Genomic DNA, 15,978 nt, shown 5'->3' on the forward strand with positions numbered 1-15,978 from the left:
ATGAACAATCATTATGACTGGTTTCTGATTTATGTACTTCGACTCTAATCTTTTAGAGGCTTTGTATTATTGTTGAATTGTTAAATTAAAATTTTTAATAATAATCAACAAATATAAAGTAAACTATCTCTTATAAAAAATTACTAGGAGTATAATCTTTTACACTACAAAAATAATAAAGTAAAATATTTATTTTTTAAAAAATTGATAAAACATGTCATGTCTTATCCATCATATACTATAGCATGTTTTATAGAGATAAGAAAAAAAAAAAAAGGAGAATAAAAAGCATACATATTTCTCTTTCTCTATCAGGTTACTAGCCTTTGCTAGTGCGTTCTTATCACAATCCATTAATTATCAAAGAGAAATAATAAAAATAATTTTAAATTATTGTAAGGAAAATTTATGGGAAAACCCTAGAAAGTGGGATTCACGCGCCATACAGTCAGATTTTTGGCATAAGATGCCACACATCCCCACAAATCCAAGATATAATTGGAGCGTGACATTCACGTGAGGTTGGGGTGATGGGTTTTAGGTTATGGAAAAAGTTGGGTTGGTTTGTCCCACCAACCCTAGATATTTAAGGTAAAAAAACCCTAAATTTCTGGCAAGTGAAATCTAACCCTAAAACCTGGGGTCTTTAAATGTGGTGGGGATTGCATTTTCAATTTTTTTATTGTTTATTTGGTGGTAAAAAAAATACAAGTTATTGAAAAATAAAATATTTGGGAATGGGTAAAATTATATTTTGGAAAACAAAAAGTTAGGAATAAGTATTAGCCAACTATTTGCATGTGCTTAGAGCATAGTAATTTGGAACTCTTAATTACAAATATGGCAATGATGTGTGTATGTGGGTTTCTTTTTGCCTTATTATTGTTGTTTTTGTACTTGCATTACTATTCATATTTTGAGCTCATTTAATAATGTTATTATTGTATAATTTCAAAAAAAATAACTAATGTTATTGTGACATAAAAATCACAGGTGAAAAGAACTTGTGAAATATTAAAAAAAATTAGATTATAAGGTAAAGTTATGATTAGAAATAAGCGCGTGCAATATAGTGTACATAAACAGACAATTTTTACAGATACATTGTATCCATATCTCTGATAGTTAATGTATTTATTGTATCACGTGATATCATGTTTTACAGTAAAATGTCTTTTTTGATTATATATATTAATTATATAATCCATCAAGAACTAAATCTCAGCTGATTGGATTCTCATTAAAGTATAAGGATAGCGTCGTTACAGAAACATTTAGAATTAACCTTCTTTTTTTTCTATTTAATTATGTATATTTAAAATTTTAAAAGGTTATTTTATTGAAACTGCTTTTTTAGCCGAAATTAATCACATAATTATATTTAAAAAAAATTGTTGCAAAAGGTCAAAGAAAAAATTTCTAAATTGGAACAGTCAAAGAATTGAAAATAATACAACATTAATCAACAATTAAATCTCTAATTCTCTATTATATATCTAATTTTTGACACATAAATTGGCAAAAAATACTCACTATTTACAAATGTAGAATATTGTGCTATTCATGTGAAGTTATCTAGCTCATTTTTCGACGTACGTGTACGGCTAGTGTAATGCATGATTGGCATGAAGAATTATAGATGCATGCCTTTAATCTCAATTCTCATGTATTCGGGAAAAGCTAAGGCCGTTTGAATGTTAGTTTTTTAGGTTGGTTTTTGGTTTTATTTTGTTGTTTGGTCAATCAGTTAAAAAAGTATTTGGTAAATGACTTTTAAATCAGCTAAAATGCAGGTTTTTAAGTGAAATTTTAAAAGCTACTCTAGTTAGCTTTTTTTATTGATTTTTAGCTTGTTAATCCACATATTTTCTAATAAACAGCTAACAGCCGATACCTAAATATACATAACATTTTCATAAAAAGTTTACCTTTTCAACTAACTTAAAAGTCAACAAAAAACAACCAATATTTTCAGCTATCAACTAGTCAAATACGCCTATTAAAAAATTAACAGCCAACAACAATTGCCAAAAACCCCTAATTATTCTTTATCATAAAATTAAATTTCTATCACAAGGTGAATGATAAAATTAAAGTTTTTAATAATTCAACTAACACGTGTTATTCTCCTTAACTTTGATCTTTAGTAGTACTATCATGTGTTTTTATAGGTATGTTTAATTCATTTACGGTAATTTGATGATTGAATTGTATTTATAAACTTGGTTTTGCATTAATATCTTTACTTGGTTAAATTTATTACATACTTTCGAGAGATTATGTTATGTGTAAAGGACAATTTAAGTGATCAAACAGCAATAATATCAATCGGCCGCATGCAAAATGATTTTTATTAATATATATTTGAGACTTTTATATGTGAATTGTATATACTTAATTACTTATGGGTGTTTGGTATAAGCTATTTAGGTTCATATAAGGATAAAGGATGTAATTTAACTCATTTCACTATTTAGTTTTGTTATGATATTAGGTTAAGACAATTCTACAATTTTTTTCATAAGTTTTATGTATATATTCTAAATTATTACCCATTATTTCTCATTTGAAGTCGATTCTCTTTCTTGTATTCAATCTCTTTTTTAATTCTGATCCCTACCATCTTATTTTACCAAACAATTAATAATAATAACATTTAACATGATTCGTTTTGAAAATACTGCTAAAATATCAACTTAATAAAAGAGAAAATGAGATTATATATTTAAGTAAAACTTCAGCTATGTATATTAATATATTGATTCAGGGAAGCCATCAGGTTATTCCTTTCTCTATGAGGATTTTCCCATCAATAAATTTTTTCGCCGCATCCTTCTTTATGGGTATTATAGGTTGCCGCTTTCTTTCACTCTCCATACCCTAATTATAGTTTTTTATGAATGGGATATACCGAGTATATTGATGTTGATGATAATGATTAAAATAGAATTTCATTAGAAATTAAAGTGTAAGAATTGCCCGATATATGCATCATCTACATGCTCTTTAGTATTTGGGTCATTTCGTTTGTCATTGTTCATTGGCTTTGATTATCGCTCTTTACCTTCTTTGTTACTTTTATCTATATTTTTAGTTATTTGTACGTATTTTATGTATTTTATTTGTAAGTTGTTGGTTTCTCTCTCTTTAAAGACCTTTCTCGAGCTGAGAAACTCTTTGACCGCACTCTCCTCTATAGGTATGAGCTGCCGTTGTTTTTCCCTTCTCATACCCTGATCATAGTTTTCTATAAACTGGATACACTGGGTATAATAATGATGACATATATAATATTATGAGAAAAGTCAACCATGAATTTTAATTTTTTCTAATATATCCAATTTATTTATTTGGACTATAAATTATGACGAAAAAGAAAAGAACTAGGTAAAAATTAAATTTAGTATTTTAACAGAAAAAGTTATATATTTATTTTAAACGAGAAAAAATCTAATTCTTTATATATTTCACTTTAAATTGAAGATAGGATAAATAGTGATAAAGTTGATAAAGTGTTTTGTAATCATGTAAATATTACTCAAATCATATGGAGTAATACAATAAACTTCTCATATTTATGATAATATTTGAACAAAACAGAGACGATTACCATAATTTGATCGATTTGTGTGCTTCATATGTACAAGCAATAGATTGTATTTGTAAATTATATTCATATATAGATTCATAAAAATAATTATTTTATATTAGGTTGTATCGTGGTTTTAACCATTAGTAAATATTTTTGTTGTTTAAACAATTAAACTATGAAGCTTAAGATTCAAATCTCAAATTCAAAAATTAAATTTTTTTTACTTATTTATCAATATTTTAAAATTTAATAGTTATTCACATTTATCTTTTATATAATGACCCAAAATGTTTTTAAAGTATTTTTGGTCTAATGAGCCAAGTAAACCTAACTAATGATAGAGGGACTTAACTTTTTATATTCTTTTTTAAAACAAAATATTTTTTTATAAACTTGATATGGTAGTTTTCATTTTCTTGAAAATTCCGCAAGTGACTATTAATTGACTAGGGCTATTTTCCGGCTAAGACTTCATTTTAATTTGTATGGCTGATAGAGCTTCCCTATACTTAATATTTTAAGTTATTGACAGTTACTTAAACTTATTTTTTATCTCATTCGAAAAAACTCTCAACTTATTTTTCTAAAAACAATTATATATTTTTTCTGTCCCACTAATTTTATCAGGCCATTGGTGGGAAAATTTCAAAAAATGAAGAGTGATTTTTATGGAAAAATAAGAGAAGCATATGTACGAGATTAAAGTAAACTAAGTGTATGAATGAAATAAAAAAATATATATAAATACATAAATTTTATGGAACAAATTAAAAAGAAAAGTAGGTTGGAGGGAATACTATAAGTTTATTTCAAGAAACCAACTCAACCAAAAGTTTAAACTGTTTATTAAGGCCCTACGATATGTTATGTATACTTACCATACTCCCTTCTCATATCTTGACTTCTAATATAATGTCAAGAAACCAACCCAGTTAAAACTTAAACTTACGATTAAGACTTTAAAATATGTTATATACTTTAACAGTTTAAATTAAAAATTTACTTTAGAATTGTTGCTCGAACAAAAGCCATGTAAGATCTATACTCATCATTATTTCCAGTAGACAAGGAGTTGTACAGAAGAATCTATATTCGAACTTGTTTAGGACAAGTCTCAAATTATTTGCTTAAAATCAATGGTATTATTATTGAATTTTAAAATAAAATATAAATAGCACTCCAATAGAATAATATACATATAAAGATAAATATTCCATCCATACACTTATATTTATTTTAAATTTGCTGTAAATTACATCATCTTAATTTAATAAATAAAAACATCAATTTACTGATGTTCCCTCCGTTGAGAAGACGCTGCCGCTGATTTAGTACCTCACCATAGAAGTATTCCTTTAGAATATTTACGCCCACCGTTGTTATAAATTTGTCCACATTTTTATTTTAATTTGTCTCTTTTACTTTGTAATATTTTTATTTTGGACAATATTCAAACCAATTTTTTTTTTTTTATCTGCATATTTTTTATTTTACTTTTCTCCCTTTTAGTTATTTTAATTATACAATTTTAGTATCCCACCGCTTTTATAATCTGTATGTTATTTTCCATTGTATTAATTTTGTAGACGGATAGAGTATGAGATAAGAGCAGATGGAATCGCTAAACTTTGATGAAACCCATTTTACAATTTTTATTCTTCACAATTCTTTGTCAGATAAATTCACCTTCTCGTTCATAATATCTTGCTAGCAGATCAAAACTTTAATTGCTCATTATTACTACCTACATGTAAGTTGTTCTATATTGGAGAAAGAGAAGAAGATATTTCACTTTAAGAATATTTGGTGAATAACTGATAGCTAGTTACAATGACTAATTTAACCAACTGATTTTATTAATTGGTTTGACCAAATGATTTTGAATCCGCTGCTATGAAGTGCTTGTTCAAAACAGCTTATTTATAACAATAAATTGTTTCTACCAGTTAGTCTACCAAACATTATCATAGCTAATTTAACCACACAACCTTATATTTATATCAAAATAAGTTAAAATTACCCAATAAACTATTTTGCCTACCGTCCCCTTCATAAACTTAAAAAGTAACTAACACTAATATCAATGGTTTTAATAATGAATCTCTATTTGGGTTCAGAATGATGTAGATTACTACTCCTTGTTCAGGTCCATTTTTTTAAATTCTAACAAATTGTTACCTAATTTCTTAACTTACTGAACTGATTTTAATTAAGATTTGTTATTAGTTATTTTAATGAAGATATATTCATATACTTCATAGAATTTACCTGCAGGAATCAGAAAGATTAACGTTTATAATAAACAACTGGACCCCATTAATCAGGATTAATTAATTATAAATTAGTAATTAATTATACTAGTTTAAAAACTTGTTTCCCCAGATAACTATTGAGGCAAAGAGTGATTTCATGAGTGTTTCAATATACAAGTAGAAATAAATAAATAAATAAAGGATTAGTAAGGCAAAATTCCATCAGTTGTCATTTCCTATGTGAAGGTGGAAAAGCAGATAAGCTTTTTTTCTATACATAGAAGGTGGTCCACTATAGAACTTAATACGCTTTCTTATAATTAATATATTATAATTAGTTGTAATTATTTCACAATTAATAAATGTATTTTAAATTACTTGCAACATTATAAATATTTTACTATTTATTTATTATTTTAATTTTGTGATTAGTTTTTAATTTATAAATTAAAACATTATCAAATGAGATTTTATTTGATTTGTCTCAATGCAAAGGTTATTATTATTATTAAATTTTTATAATTTTTTATTATATATAATTAGAGATATTAAGAATTAAATTAGTGCATTGGACTGCATGAAAAGTCAAACGTTGTAAGTATTTTAAAACGTTACTTCTATGCTTGTTGAAATTGTTATATTTGTTTTTAATTGATTATTTTAGAATTATGAAACTTTTTCACTTTTTTTGTAATCAATTCATGACATTTTTTTTATGGATTTTTTTTTACTATTGTTTGTTAATTTTCGTGTATATATATCTTCTTTTTCCTTATATTAGTTAAACAATATTTGTGTTAGTTTCTCTTGTAATTTTTTAATGACCGACAAACTATCGAACTATATCTAGCCAATGATCGCACTATCTACCTTAATGAAAATAGGTTGGTAATTGTAGTTATATTAGAGTCGTTTGTAACAAATTCATTTGCCGATAATTATATTTTAAATTGATGAAGTTCAAAATTACTCTTTTTAGAATTGGATTTTGTTTTAGCATGAGAATTTAGATTTAATTTTCATTTAGATCATCCATTTTCTCAGCCAATCCAATAATAATAATAATAATAATAATAATAATAATATAAAATAAAATAAAAGCTTTTCTAGAGAAAATCCATGAATATAAATCAACGTGTTTGCATCATCACATTATTAACCCATCTTCAATGACAAACAACTTTTTGCAAGAAAGGAATAACCACTTATTATATTGTGATATTTTAAGAGGTTTACAAGGATTAGTCATTTTCCTCAAAATAGTATTTCAACCTCTTGCTCATACAATACGTTATTAATTTTAAATTAAAAATTCTTGTTGAATATAACTATGATATGGTAGATTATGACTACATCTCAAAGAAAATCATCAAATTATGTCTAATTTGAATTGAAACAAAGTTATTATGTGATCAAGCTAAAGATCAATACACAAATTTTGAACTGACCTAATAGACAAGTAGTTGAAGATTTTCTCTTTTATCTTTATAATAAAAGTTTGATTATCAAGAGAAATTATTTCCTCTTTTAACTCTTATGGGTCACCGCATATATAAGATTATTCATCTTAGCTTGAAATTCAATTTTTTTTTAAAAAAAAAGGTACAAATAATAAATATTAAGATACATGATATATTAGAGTATATAATATATTATGGAGTCTCAACCATTAACTTAAATTTTTAGTTGTTGAATTGATTCTTTAATATATAACTCTAAAATATGTTATATACTCTAATAAAATTTGATCAAATATAATACACTGGAACTTATTCAAACATGCCCTAAAGTATTTACCAAATTATTTTACTCAAAATACTTTATACTACACCATTAGTTACCACGTGATATAGGTTTAGAAGGGAAATCTTAGAAGAGTAACTGATCTAGTATTTTCCCACAATTTTGGGGAATTTTACTTTCACCATTATCAAGACAGTAAAAAGTTTCCTCTTTTACCTCCTCTTCAAAAAAAACTTTGCTACATTTTTTTTAACATAACTCAGCATTCTTTTTATAATTTCTTCATCCATATATTTAATTTTGTTTTCTATTTCATCCATAGATTTATCCACTTCTCTAAAATTCTCTTTTTTCCCACTTTTATTTTTTTTATTTGCTGAAATATTATCCGTTGAAGGAGGCAGTCTTGATATATTTAGGCAAAACGAAAGAAATAAGTCTTTTTATAAAGGGTCGATTTCGATATTTATGAGCGTTTGACAAAAATATAATTATATTTTACAAGGATATTTTTCGTTCTACGTGATACTATATTGATAAACTGAGGCATTAACCCCACCCTAAACTCTGAATTCTAGACAAATGACTACCTTATTTAGAGTCAGTAACGACTCTGAAAGGAGAACACGATCAATCTTCCCCACTCAAAAATCATATATATGTTTTTAGTACCTCAAAAGTATCATATTTCCATCTTTGCCCAAGACTGAGTCAGTACCGAGTTTGCAAATCAGACCCGGTTTTGACCCACTAGTCATTACTACCTCCTGAGTCCCAGTCAAATATCAAGTCTTCCAGATCAGCTGAAAACAGACACGACTCTGTATCTAAGGAGTCATGGGTTGGTCAAAACTCAAAACTCATTGATTTTAAGTGAGTTGAATCAAAACGAGTTAATAACTCAGTTTAGAATAGGGTACTAAAAATTAGATTCATAACAAGGAGTTGATTCTCTCATACACAGTTTCAGTCACTCAATCTGTCTCAATAATAGTGATGATATAAACGCTGTCATCCTTAAAATTAATAGGGTCCACTTAGTTGTCAGAACATTTCTCTTATCAAACACTTCGCATTACATTTACCCTTTTGTTTAAAAATAATCAGGATACTTTTTATTCTTTTAACTCTGTAATAATTTTATTTTGGATAAAGTTAAAGTTCTTACTTTTTATTTTGGGTGTTTTTATTTGTTGTGATACTTTTTATTTGTACAAAAATAGCTGTGTGCATCCTCATTTTAATATTTTAGTAATGTTTATAATCCCTTTATATCTTCCATAAACTTTATTTTAATATTTTTATATTTCTTATGGTCCCCACATGATTTTCATGAACTTTAAAAGAATATTTTTTCATTAGTTATGGTTCCATTAAATTTATTATTCAATAAAATAATATATCTACTTTGTAAAATATTCTATTTTTCTTAATTCACGTAAACATTCTTTATAGGAATTTCATTAGAAAAGTGAGAGGGTACTTTTTTAAATTCTTATTCACACAATTTTATTTTGAATGGTTTTATCCACACAATTTACTTGTTCCCGTTTTTTTCTAAATCTCTAAAGTTAGAGTTAGAGTCACCAGTCCAGTATCCACTATCCAACACAAATCAGGGTCCAACGGGAGGAAGGTAGCGGACACAACATACCCGTTTGGGTTTAGGTTTGGATTTAAATTTGGGTTTGGGTTTGGGCTTGGAAGTAGATTTGGATCTGGGTTTGGGTTTTGAGGTGGTGGTTTGATGAAAACCTGGTCAGACACTAAAGGCCAACTGTACAAATTTGGGAAAGTGCATGTCAAGAATCAAAATTGGTCAGAAATTATTATTACCCTTGGAGGTCTTGTCATTTTTTCCGCTAATAATTACCTATTTGTCCTAAAAGCATCCCTAAAATAAACAGGAAAAGTCGTTGTTGGCTTAAAAATAGAGTATTCACAAAAAAAATTGTAAAGCTGGTGAATCAATGGATCCACACACACGAAAAAAAAAAAATGGGGGAGAGTCAAAGAATTAGTTTTTTAGTGTATGCCATACTTGATCCAATTCTATTTCTTCATATAACTTTAAAAAATTTTCTATAATAGAAGTATTTTTTTGAAAAAAATATAGTAGAATAAAAAGAAACAAAAGTTAAGGTATTAGAAATTATGGTAAAGTGCTAATAGTAAACCAATTTACTTGATCTATTGAAAATAAACCCATTTATTATTTATTTTTTAATAAATCTATATAAGTATATTTGCTAAAAATAAACTCACCTATTATTTATAAACATTTACAAAACTTATTTTAAGTCAAAAATAAGGAATAAACATTAGTTGAGTTTATTTTTAGCAAATATATCAAATAGCGAATAGGTAGATATATTTAAAATTAAACAATAATTGAGTTTATTTCAACGGACCTCCTTTTTATATTTCCCGTTTACGGGCTCCTTACAAAGATCGCATAAGATGTTGAAGATAGTGATATAGAAGACCATGATGATGATGCAAGAGGTTAAGACTTCAGTCCAAGATCATAGATGGCAGAAGGTGTACATTCTCAAATAAGTATGATCCCAAGCATTCTATCAATCAGAAGAAGCAGCTCCCCTTCAGAACTTCCTTCCTTTGCAGAAGCTTACTGTCAAGGCTTAGTAGTGTTGATATTTAGCACGTGTCTTTTGTATAGATTAGTCCTAGTCAGCTTCTTATATAGGATATAGGTTGTGTTTATTTGTTTTCTGTTATAAGGTTGTTAAGGAGTTGTTACTGCAATAACTAACTCCTTTCTGTGATACCCATTGTATATATATATATGCAATGCCTCTCATTGTAATACATTCATTGAATGGAATTGTAATACATTAGTTTGTTTTTTTCTTGCATCCTTTTCATTTGTTTTCTTTAGATTGTTTCTTTGTGCAATCTTTGTATCAAGGCAAACTGGATTTTAACCCAGATTGTTTCAATCCCTTCTTCTCTTGATACATCATCTACTGCATTTTGGCTTTTTCTTTCTTTCTTTCTTTGCCTTTTGCTTTCTTGAAATCTTTGTATATCATGGTAAATCAAAATACCCAGAATGCAACTTCCAATCTTGATCCAACAATGAATGCAAGATCACCATATTACCTACATCCATCAGATACATGACAGATTTTGGTCAATATCACATTTTCAGGTACTGGTTTTGTGGATTGGAAGAGAGTTATAGCTTTAAATGGGATGAATAAACTCGATTTTGTGGATGGATCTTTGCTAAGACCAACCCAAACTACAGCAGCAAGAGCATGGGACAGGGTTAATAATGTAGTAATGGGGTGGATTATTGCGGTTCTTGAAGATAGTATAGCCAAGAGCATTCTCTCATACAAAACAACAAGGGAGATATGGAATGAACTTAATGAAAGGTATGGCAAAAGTTCTAATGCTCAGCTTTATTCTTTGCAACAAGAGTTAAATAATCTTGTTTAAACCCGAAACATGAAGATTTCTGAGTTCTTTACCAAGATCAAAACTCTATGGGATGAATTAGATAGCTTAAACCCACTTCCCATTTGTTCTTGTGATGCTGCTAACACATGTTCTTGTGAGATAGCAAAGAAGTGTCATAAAATGCTGCAGACTAACAGAGTGATTAGTTTCCTCATGAGACTTGACAAAAATTTTGGGCAAGTACGTTCAAATATGTTAATGATGACTGAACTACCAACTTCTGCTAAAGCCTATAGGATTCTTCTACAAGAAGAAACACATTTTGATATAAGTTCCATAGAAGCAAGTGTAACTATAGCTTGTAGGCGAACAAAAGAAAATACTAAGAAAAGGTCTCTAACAAGAGCAGCTCAGAATATGGAAAAGCCAAGAAACAACAATTTTTTTGTGATCACTGTAAGATCAGTGGTCATACCAAAGATAGGTGTTGGAAAATTGTTGGATACCCTGCAAATTTAAAAGGGAACACCTGGAAAAGAGGGAGTGAAAAGCCTGCTACTGCACACCTTACACAAGATTCTAGTGCAGAAGGAGGATTAGTGACAGCCAAGTTCACATCTACTCAATATTTAGCTAATAGAAATGTTGAATAATCAAACAAACCAGAACAATGACACTCATGCCAATACTTCACAACTCACAGGTACATATTTTTTTTCTTCTCTTAAGATGCATGACTGGATTGTTGACAGTGGTGCATCTGACCACATGTGCCATTTGTTGAGTATTTTTTCTAGTTACAAAGTAATAAGCAACAAGGAACATGTCATTACTGTACCCCATGGCAGAAAAATAGGTGTGAAGTTTATAGGAACTGTTAATCTTTATAATGGATTGAAGAAGAAGTCTTGACTTCTTGGTAAACTAAAGAATGTACTATATGTCTTGAAAAAAGAAGGGTTCAGTGTGAATGGATACATGTCTTCAATGGACAGAATGCAAAAGAATACTTGTGATACAAACACAATAACTGCTGCTATACAAACACAATAAAGTCAAGTTATGGCATTTAAGATTAGGGCATTTACCCATGTACAAACTAAATCTTTTGTTTCCTGAAATAAATGGAAAAATTGTTCATGATAATGTTGTTTGTACCATTTGTCCCCAAGCAAGACAAACAAGAAGTGTCTATTCTAAATCTTTTTCAAAAACCTCCCCACCTTAGGAGCTCTTACGCATTGATATTTGAGGACCTTTTAGGTACCTCACTAGAACTAATTGCTCCATCTTCATCACTATTATAGATGACTATAGTCGGATGATTTGGATTTTCTTGATTAAACATAAATCCGATTTTGCAGAAATTTTTAGACAATTTGTGAGCTACATTGAAAATCAACTTAACCTACAAGTTAAAACAGTAAGGACTGATAAGAGGGAACTAAGCAAGGGAAAGGCTTGGAGTTTTATATCCAAAAAGGAATAAAACATGAGACTAGCTGTCCAGAGACACCCCAACAAAATGGGGTAGTAGAAAGAAAGCAAAAATATCTTATGGAGACAGCTAGAACTCTACTTTTTCAATCCAACTTACCCCTAAGTTTTTGGGGGGACTGTGCACAATATGCAGTGTACATTATAAATAGAATGGCCTTGGCTATTCTAAAAAATAAAACTCCTCAGGAAGTTTTGTTTGGCAAAAAGCCAGATTATACACACCTAAAGGTGTTTGGATGCTTATGTTTTGTAAGCACTGTCAAAAGAGATAGACACAAGCTTATACAAAGAGCCTAAAAGGGAGTTTTCGTTGGTTATTACCTAGGAAAAAAGGGTTATAAGGTTTACAACCTGGAAACAAAAAGTTGTGTTGTATCAAAAGATGTTGTTTTCCATAAACATTAGTTTCCTTACAAATATAACAAACAAAAGGAAGGTTCCAATATTACAAAACAAATATTCTTACCTACTTGTACCAATTACAATGAGAGCACTATAGATCCCTTTAATCTGATCAATGAGGCCAATAACACAGAACCTTACATTGATCAATATGAGGGTCCAAATATATGTGAAACACAGGATCAAAATGTCACGAGCACTGACATAATTAAATCATCACCTAAAAGATCACAAAGAGAAACCAAAAGACCATCATATCTTCAAGATTATCATTGTAACACCACTAACAAACACTGGTGTGGATTAGTCAATTATAAGGCACAAGCAAACTCTATTCAAAACCAACATTATGAACCAAGATATTATGCAGTAGCTATGCAAAATCCTAGCTGGAAAGAAGACATGGATAAGGAAATTAATGCTCTTGAAAAGAACAAAACATGGAACTAAGTGGATCTTACCAAAGGGAAGAAAGCCATTGGGTCTAAATGGGTTTTCAAAATCAAATATAAGGCCAATTGAGAACTTTAAAGATATAAAGCTAGGCTTGTTGCAAAGGGGTACAATCAAAAATATGGGATTGATTATGATGAAACCTTCTCCCCTGTGGTTAAAATGACCACAATTAGATGTCTAGTAGTTGTGGCAACCAATAGGGGTTGGATATTGAACCAATTAGATGTCAACAATGCATTCTTGCATGGTGACCTCAAAGAAGACATTTATATGACACCTCCTCCTGGATATTATGAATCCACCCATAAAGTTTGCAAATTGTCCAAATCCATATATGGTTTAAAACAAGCTTCAAGGCAATGGTTTGCCAAGCTTGCTCAAGAACATCTAAACCTAGAGTATTATCAACCAAAAAATGATTTTTCCCTATTCATTAAAAAACAAGGCAATGACATGACCTTCATAGCCATTTATGTAGATGATATTATCATAACAAGAAATAATAATCTTGAAATCAACAAAGTTAAGAAACATTTGGACAATACCTTCAGCATAAAGGATTTAGGAAGATTGAACTACTTCCTAGGGATTGAGGTATCATACACAAGTGATGGTCTGGTTTTACATCAACACAAGTACACTAAAGGACTTCTTTCAGAGAGTAAGATTAACAAATTTAAAAGGGTTGTAACCCCTTTACCTCTTCATCTCAAGTTGTCTGCACATAATGGAAACCTTATGCCAGATCCAACACCTTATAGGAGCCTTATAGGCAAATTGAATTATCTTACAAACACTAGACCAGATCTCTCCTACACAGTACAGACACTAAATCAGTTCATGCAACACCCAAGAGAGTCCCATTGGGATGCTCTCCAACATACCTTAAATTATATACATTCTACATGTGGGTAAGGGATAATACTCTCTGCAGACAATCACATTACCTTACAAGCCTTCTCTGATAGTTATTGGGCATCATGTGTTGATAGTAGAAGATCCCTTACTGGTTATATTCTTTTGTTAGGCAAATCTCCTGTCTCATGGAGGTCCAAGAAGCAAGCAATTGTGTCAAAATCTAGCTCTGAAGCTGAGTATAGAGCTATGGCTGCTGCAGCAGCAGAGGTCACATGGGTAGTAAGACTGTTATTTGAGTTAAGTGTTAATGATCTTAAACCTATTACCTTACACTATGACAACCAATCCTCACTTTACATTGCTAGGAATCCTGTTTTTCATGACAGAACCAAGCACATAGAGGTGGAGTGTCACTTCACTAGGGACAAAGTCCTGGAGGGACTCTTGCAGCTATCATACTTATCGACTAGACACCAGTTAGCTGATATTTTGACTAAGATTCTGCCTTCTTCTAAGTTTAATGAGATAATAGGAAAACTAGGAATGTCTAAACCCCTTCCTAGTTTGAGGAGGGGGGGCGGGGGTGTTGAAGATAGTGATATAGAAGACCCTGATGATGATGTAGGAGGTTAAGGCTTCAGTCCAAGATCATAGATGGCAGAAGGTGTACATTCTCAAAGAAGCATGATCCCAAGCATTCTATCAATTAGAAGAAGCAGCTCCCCTTCAGAACTTCCTTCCTATGCAGAAGCTTACTGTCAAGGCTTAGTAGTGTTGATATTTAGCATGTGTCTTTTGTATAGATAGTCCTAACCAGCTTCATGTATAGGATATAGGTTGTGTTTATAAGGTTGTTAATGAGTTGTTACTACAGTAATTAACTCCTTTTTGTGATACCCATTATATATATATATATATATATATATATATATATATATATATATGCAATACCTCTCATTGTAATACATTCATTGAATGGAATTGTAATACTTTAGTTTATTTTTTTCTTGCATCCCTTTCATTTGTTTTCTTTAGATTGGCAATCTTTAACATGAGAATATATACCTATGTCTGATTGGAACTAGGGATCTCGGGAGAACATTCCAAGTAATTTGCCAATGAAAAAATAATTTTTAATTTATCTTTTTGTGTCAAAAATTAAGAGCTAAATGAAAGATACGGTAAAGTATAAAATTATGGAGTACATAATTATATAAGATGATAAGATATCGTAGGGAATTTCAAATTGGCAATCATAAATTCTTAACAACAACAAATTAGGTTTGTATTTCAGCATGCAAAACGTGTCTATCAAAATTATTCCCTTCTCTTAGATCTCCTCTTTTTTCAGCTATGGCTACGATCCGATACAACATTCTAATGCATTCTTTCCAAATTGAAAAAATGTGTTTTATGAGTTACCAAAAAAATGTGTTTTATGAGTTACCAATTTAACCAGCATATAGTAAATGTACGACTTACCAATTTAACCAACACTTATATTTAAATTTTTAAAAATTTTTGTATGCATGAGTTGAATGTTGTTAGTAGGGCCGACCCTATAAAGAGGCAACAGGGGCCAATGCCTCGGGCCTATCCAAAAATATTAAAAAAAGACATTTTAATAGTTAACCTAGTTAAGGGTCCATAATAATATATTCAATAGTTAGAGCTCATAATTAATATTTAGCCGAAACTCACAAATCTCAAGGACAGCTTTGATTGTTAGTTAATATGATGATATCATTG

The sequence above is a fragment of the Amaranthus tricolor genome, chromosome 17 (assembly GCF_026212465.1).
Source record: "Amaranthus tricolor cultivar Red isolate AtriRed21 chromosome 17, ASM2621246v1, whole genome shotgun sequence".
Taxonomy (NCBI): Eukaryota; Viridiplantae; Streptophyta; class Magnoliopsida; order Caryophyllales; family Amaranthaceae; genus Amaranthus; species Amaranthus tricolor.